This window comes from Benincasa hispida, chromosome 3 (assembly GCF_009727055.1).
Source record: "Benincasa hispida cultivar B227 chromosome 3, ASM972705v1, whole genome shotgun sequence".
Lineage (NCBI taxonomy): Eukaryota > Viridiplantae > Streptophyta > Magnoliopsida > Cucurbitales > Cucurbitaceae > Benincasa > Benincasa hispida.
The window spans coordinates 33,403,861-33,412,100 of NC_052351.1; the positions used below are offsets into that span (position 1 = coordinate 33,403,861).

The following is an 8,240-nucleotide window of genomic DNA, read 5'->3' on the forward strand; positions in this document are numbered from 1 at the left end:
TTCACAAGATTTTAAGCAATCCTTTGGAGTATTTTTGCAAGAGTTTGGAAGTTGATATTGTCAATTTGCTTATCTCAAACTATTTTTTGGTTTGACATAAATATATTTAAACTACTATTAGTGTCTATCAATGTTTAAATATATATTATATACTTTTGAAGTCTATCAATTCCATATTTCACTGATAGACATTGATAGACTTCTATCAGTGTCTATCAACTCTCAACTCAATTACTATAATGTTATAATGCTTCTAGTTTTGATACCAAAAATGAATCAACCATGCATAATCCTAATATTGTAACAAATTTTACATAAAAAATGGAATCAGTATATAAATTTTAATAACCAAAATTGATATACTGTATCATATGGTAAAGAAGAAACATTGACTTTCAAATTGACCATTAGACAAGTTCAGTATCAATATCCATGATCAGTTCATCAAGTATCTTCATTTTCACAATAGCAGAAAAATAAATTACTCTCTGTAAGTGATATACACTGATTGAAAGATATCAGTGGATATCGATACAAAGGTATATCAGTGTGTATAAATGAGAGACACTGATAGAAATCTATCAGTGTCTATCAGTGTTTGTATAAATGGGTATATCACATGTTTCAATCTAGAAAAAGAATATAAACAAAGAAATTCAAGAATTTTATTCATATAAAGATAGTGTTCCATTCACTTACAAACTCAATAATAGAATCAACCAAGGGCAAAAATAACTTTCATAAGTTCTAATATCAATCTATTTGGCAATACAAAGGAAAAAATGAACTATAATGATTACATCATTGACTAATTAGGTGAAGCTTGCAAGTCCTAGAATTGTGACCTTTAGAATGATAATGATTGCATCTTAATGAACTACTTTTAGCTTCACCTATAGATGGAATCCTTTGTTTTTTAGGCCTTCCTACTGAACGTTTAAAAATAGGAGGTAATGCTCTTATACCATCATCTAAAACCCTCCATTTTAAATGGACTCCAACAGGTCGAACACAACTCATATATGTCCATGACAACGCGCTTGAATAATAATAATTAGATACATAGGAATAAATATCCATGTTAAGCAGCCGAAGTACAGCAAGCACATGAGAGAATGAAATTTCTTCCAAATCCCATACTCGATAGCTATAAGACCCCAAATTAAGCTTTACTAGGAATTGTTTATCACCATCCATTACTGAGTATTCAACGTTGTCAATAAGATGAACCTAATAAATAAAAATGGGAAAAGAAATCAGCATATTACAACCATACCAAACATACCAAATATACAAATAAATAAAAAAGGTTGTAGAAATCTATCAATGTTATAATGATAGACTTCTATCACGGTCTATCAGTGATAGACAGTGATAGACTTCTTAAATATACCTTAGAACATTTTGATGGATTCATGATTATCTTAAATATACCTTAGAACATTTTGTTAGGTATTTGAAAATTTTCTAACCAATATATAAAATATACTACAGTATATAAATCTTCATAAATTTTATTTACACCACAATATATATATCATAATACAATAAGTCGAAATAAAAAAACACTCGTTTATATCAAATAAACAAATACATATACTACAGTATATATCAAATTTCCTACAAAAGCTAAAAAAAAGTACACATATCTCACAATATATATAAAAAATAGGAAAAAATAAAGTCTATTTTCATATGGGGGTTTATAATACATAACCCTCCATCTTCATCTCTTCTTCTACTTTAGCCATGACCACCATGAATCTCTCTCCTCGTTGTCGTCGACCGAATTTGCTTGCCCGTCGTACCCTTGACCAAATCTACTTAACTTGTCACCGTCGGTTCAATCCACGCCGTCCGCGCCATCGACTTATCCCAAGTCGTTCGTGTCACCTCGTGTCGAGTCATCAATTTGCCCTATGCCATCGTCTACCACCTACAACTCACATCATCGGAAGGAGAAAAGAGAGGAAGGGGGAAGGAGAAAAGAAAGAGAGGGGGAAGAAATGGGTGTGAATTATGAGGGAGAGAATATATGAAATACATTATTGGGGGAGAGAGAACATATGTATGGGGGAGAGAATTATGTACGGAGGAGAGAGAAATATATAAGTAAATATATATATATATATATAACGTAGGTGAGGCTAAATTGTAAATAGTCACTGATATTAGTGAAAATAGAGAGACCAATAAGCCTTTTTTTGTAAAAAATGAAATGTATCCCTTATTTTTATTTATCTGTTTGTTTGTTTTTCTTTTTTGGAAAAAAAAAACATTATTTTGTCTTCTTGTTATTATTATTCGTATGTCTTTAAGATTTAAGCCTTCGAGTTCAAAAGAGGATATAGGTTAATTATGATTTGAAATTTATAAATTTTATTAAAAGGAAGAGAGAAGGGTTTTATGAAATAAAATTTTTGCCTAAATTTTGTGTCTCTTATTATGTCCTAATTTATTAAATATCATTTTTTTTAGAATGCCATTGCATAGATTATTCTACCGATTAAACTTTTTTATTATTAAAATATTAATTACTAAATAACTATAATTGAATATCATTTATTTTTGGTAGTTTGAGCAATCATTTAAAAACTCAAAATCAAGTTTTATTTTAGATTATTTCCTTCTCTGATTTTTTGTATATAGAATTATATGTATAATAATTTTTTTTAAAGTATAGTTAGGTAGAAGGATTCGAACCCTAGACCTCATAGTTACTACACTCGTATTTGGTGAATTTATCTGTTGTAGTTGTTTGTTTACTTTTTATTACAACAATTATGGGATGAGAGATCAAATCTTCGACTTTTAAAATAAGAAAGTCATGTCAATTACCATTGAGTTAAACTTATTCTGGTTATTTGTTGTTGTTAATGTTAATGGATTCCTACCCCTAAATTGATTTTTCTCTATATTTTAATGTTAACTCTCTATTTCCTCATCCTTATGGTATTATTATGTTAATTTTCCCAATATTTCCTTTTGCATTTATTATGTCAATAAATTTATACTACTTTTTTGAGAAAAAAATGCTAACTTTTTAAATGAGATGACTTAACAATAAACTAACATTTTCTTTTTTTTTTTTTTTTAAAAAAAACCCAATAAGTTACCATTGAAAGACATCAAAATGAGCTTAGGTCAATAGTAATTTACATATTTTCTTTTTCTTGAAGTTAGAAGTTCGATCTCTTATTTATATCATTACTATAACTAAAAAAACTAACATAGAAAACTATTTGTAAAATTTGTTGAGAATGCAATCTCAAAATTTTAACATTTGAAAGTATAAAGATGAAACATAAAAACTTTAAAATGCATTGATCAAAATGATACTTTTCCAGTTATAAAGATATCGAATTCAAAACCAACCATTGACATTAACCATGGATCCGAACATTTGACTATTCTCAAGTCATTAAACTCCATATTTTATCGAATATAATAATTTTTGTAATGAAATCAACTTCCTCTCCTTCCTACAAAAAAAAAAAAAAAAAAAAAAAAAAAAAAAAAAACTATAGTTCCAATAGATTAGACATGAATTATCATCTTTCATAATTTGATAGAAATTATTAAATTAAAAAAGAAAAGAGAGAGAAAGATCAAAGTTTGTAAGGTATTTTGAGTATGAATAGATATAAAAGTCTACGAACTTTCACCTTTGAAAATAACTCCCACACTCTACTAACAAAACCCAACTACCCTATTTGTTTGTCCTAATTTGTTGTTTCCACCAACCTTCCTCACCAACCCCACTTAATGCTAATCCAAATTTCTATTAATAGCATCATTTCCTTTCTCCTACAACTCAGTCATAAACAAAAGATTATAGTTCTCGTAATAAACTCAAAATGGCCCTAGTCAAGCAAGAGCTCCATTCATGACCCACTTAACTGGGGTGTGGTCGCCAAGTCCCTCAAGGGCAGCCATTTTAATAAGGTGAAGTGCATGGTGGAGGAGTAACGAAGGTCTTTTGTCAAGCTTTATGGTGAGACTCTAATCATTTCTCAAGTTGGTGCTATTGCTAGTAGAGACTCTAATGTTACTGTCGAACTTTCAGAGTCTACTAGAGTTGGAATAAAAACTAGTAGTGTTTGGATTATGGAAAGTATGAATAGGGAAACTAATAGTTATGGTATCACAACTGGATTTGGTGCTACGTCCCATAGAAGAACCAAATAAGATGAGGCTCTTTAAAAGGAGTTTATTAGATTCCTAATTCTGGGATTTTTGGAAGTGGAGACGAGTTGAATAATACTTTGTCCCACTCGGCTACAAGGACAACCATGTTGATGAGAACTAATACACCTCTTCAAGGTTACTCCGAAATTAGATTTGAGATTTTGGAAGCTATAACAAAACTCTAAAATCATGTCATTCCATGCTTGCCTCTTCGTGGAACCATTACTGCCTCTGATGATCTTGTTCCTCTTTCTTACATTTATGGATTGTTCACTGGCCGACCGAACCCTAAAGTTATTGGTCCAAATGGAGAAAATCTTAATGCAAAGGAAGCTTTCAAACAAGCTGATAATACTTCAGGGTTTTTTTAGTTGCATCCTAAAGAAGGTTTTACTTTTGTCAATAGCACTGTTGTTGGTTCTAGATTGGCTTATGTTGTTTTATTTGAGGCAAATATTTTGGTTGTTTTGACTGAGATTTTACCTGCCATCTTTGTTGAAGTTATGCAATGAAAGTTTGAATTTGCTAACTATTTGACTCATAAATTGAAGGATCATCTTAGTCAAATTGAGGCAGCTGCAATATAGAACACACTTTAGATGGGAGTTCTTATATGAAAACTGCCAAGAAATTGTATGAAATTGATCCTCTTCAGAAGCCAAAACAAGATCTTTATGCTCTTATAACTTCTCCCCGATGGCTTGGCCCATTGATTGATGTTATTCGATTATCAAAGAAGTCCATTGAGCGAGAGATTAATTCAGTCAACGACAACTCTTTGATTGATGTTTCAAGAAAATAAAGCTCTGCATGGAGGCAACTTTCAAGGAACTCCGGTCGGAGTTTCAATGAACAATACTCGTTTAATTGCTTCAATTGGAAAGCTCATGTTTACCCAATTCTCAGAACTTGTCAATGATTTCTACAAATACGGTTTGCCTTCTAATCTTTTTGCAAGTAGAAATCCAAGCTTGGATTATGGATTTAAAGGTGTTGAAATCGCTATGATTTCATATTGCTTTGAGCTTCAATATCTTGCAAACCCAGTGACATGTTATGTTTAGAGTGTTGAGCAATACAATTAAGATATTAACTCCCTTGGTTTAATTTCCTCAAGGAAAACAGTTGAAGCTATTGACATTCTAAAACTCATGTCTTCTACATTTTTAGTTGCTCTATGTCAAGCAATTGACTTATGGCATTTGGAGGAAAATTTGAAGAGCATTGTTAAAAGCACTATAAGCCTAGTAGCACAGAAAATGTTGATCACATCCTCTAGTATTGTACTTGATTCCTTAAGATTGTTTGAGAAAGACTTATTGAAGGTTGTCGATAGAGAATACATTTTTGCTTATATACATTACCCAAGTACTGTTACTTACCCATTGATGTAGAAATTGAGACAAGTTTTCGTTGAGCATGCACTTACAAATAGTGATGATGAAAATAATGCAAACAATTCAATCTTTAAAAATTGCTATTTTCGAAGAGGAATTGAAGGCAATTTTGCCACAAAATGTTGAAAATACATTGTAAGTATATGAGAGTGAAATGCACAAATCAAGAACCAAATTGAGGAATGCAAATCTTACCCACTTTATAGATTTTGAGGAAAGAGTTAGGAACAAAATTAATTGGTGAAAAGGTAATATCTCTAGGAGAAGAATGTGAAACAGTATTCACAACTTTTTGTAAAGGAAAGATGATTGACTCTATCTTAGAATGTTTGAAGGAGTGGACTGGTGCTCCAATTCCCATATGTTAGGTAGATCGTGCGATTTTTCTGGAGGATGCCCATGCCTGTCTCTCCATGATGGTTTATAAATATTTTGTTATGTTTTTCTTATCTTTGTTTTTAAACATCATTTTCTACTTGTTCCAACCTTTCTTTTCCTTTTTTCAAAAAACAATAAATGTATTTTTTTTTTTTGTAAATATATAATTAAAGTGGAGAGCTTTGAACATTTGATCTCTCGATCAAGAATGTATGTCTTATAAAAGTTGAATTAAGCTACTTGCAGTAAACACATGTAAATACAAGTTGATAAATCAAGATTGTAAGTTTAAGGTGGTTATCAAATAAAGGAAAATGAACCAACTTATCTACAAATATAGCAAAATATCACAATTTATCAATGATAGATTGCAATAGACAAGATTAGGGATAGAAGTTTATCGCGATCTATCACTTATATAGTGATATTTTGCTATACTTGAAAATGTTTTCAACAATTTTACCATTTAAAAAATTATTCTAAGTTTAATAACAAATATGCCAGAATAAAATTGTTTTTAATGCGCTTAATTCACTTGAATTTGTTTTAATTATGTGTTTAATTTTTTTTCTTTCCGACTTCCTTTTAGGTCTTCTTTTTCCATTTTGAAAAATGTAAATAATAGTTGTTGATGCCAAATTTTGTTTAAGAGAAAACAAACCTCACCTTTACATGACATCAACAACAAATTTGTAATTTAGTTAAGAGAGGACTTGCAAAACAAAGAAAAAGAGGTTTGATGTCAAAGTTAGTAAGAGAACTAGATATTAGTGTATAAGTCAGAAATTCAAGTTACCTCATACGAAGACATAATAGTCTATTTATTGGAGATTTGATCTAGGATTTATTTTGTTGGCTTTTTTGACCTTTAATCTCAAATTATTTTATTTTCACTAATTAATTAATAAATTTTTTATGATAACAAACTTGATTTTATTTACTAATAATTTTATTATTTTGAATAGTCCGTATCGTAGAGCTTGAAATAATGATTCTGTTGCCTATTGAATCACCCAAATTGGAGTTCAAATGAAAAAGATTTAATAAAAAGAAGCGTAACGAAAAAAATTCCCATGATGCTGATGTGGCGGTCAAATCATCAAATTGAACCAATTAGAGAGTGCCACTTGGAGCTATGGGTGAGTGACACATGAGACTTAAATTTACAAATAATGGATTTTGGTTTTCTTTAAATTATATAAATAAACAAAGAAAACTAAAACGAAGTGATTGTTGGTCACTTAACTTACAAAAATAAAAAAGAAAGAAAGGGATGAAACCTATGGGATGTTTAATTTTAATATTACAATTTGAAAAAAAAATTAGCGCAATAGGGTAGTTTTTGAAGGAAAACAGACATGAGGATTTCCATGAGCAGCGGAAGGATCGTCCCAAATTCCATTTGAAATTGAACACCAACAATTACAGACAAGAACGGAAACTAACAGATCATGCAACAACACGAAATTACAGCATGCTGTCAAGATACCTTCAACAAGAACAACACCTTAGCCCTCGAACACAATGACCGATGCACAATACGATCAACAACAAACACGAACCCAATGAACGGCCTCTAGAACCTCGATATCAATCAAGTTGAGTGAGGACATCACCACAATGGTTACCTTGGTATTCTCGGTGTGAGAATCCAGAAGTTGCGGGCTCTGTATAAACTTGATAAGAGGAAGAGACTGGAGGAACAAATATCATGTAGACGGTTGAGCAAGTGGGAGATGACACAGTCTATCGTATAGACGATGTGCTTAATCGTGTAGAAGATGGCAGCCTATCGTATAGACAATGCCACGTGATTATTTAGCTACGACCAGCTGATGAACTATTGCATAGATAATGTCCACGATTGTTTAGTCTCTCTATGAGCTTTCACTTAGTGAAACAATTTCATTTGATAGCCTTGTCCGTGAGTTTCTTTTCTGAATCAAAGAACTCTTTAAAATTAGGAAAATATTTTTCATTTTATCTCACGGTTACCATAAAACCACCAATAACCTCCCACTCAATTGATTATTAGAGAAAAAGAGATAATTATCAAATAATTAATATTATTATAAATAAATATGATAACCAACTTACCATATCATATTTATAACATATAGTTTTAATAATTCATCTCATGGAACATATAAACTATAGTTCTTTTTCTATTTTATGGTACTTAATGTAAATCATATTTACATCAATCCTTCATTTGATATATCTTATACATCATACCAAATATGTCATATATAATTGAATTTCCCCTTGTCAATTTGA

The 8,240-nt window shown here is 30.7% G+C and overlaps 1 pseudogene; it reads left to right on the top strand.

The window, feature by feature from the left end:
- The first annotated feature begins 2,064 nt into the window (after window positions 1-2,064).
- Window positions 2,065-5,953, top strand: LOC120072904 (annotated as a pseudogene).
- The last annotated feature ends 2,287 nt before the right edge of the window (window positions 5,954-8,240 follow it).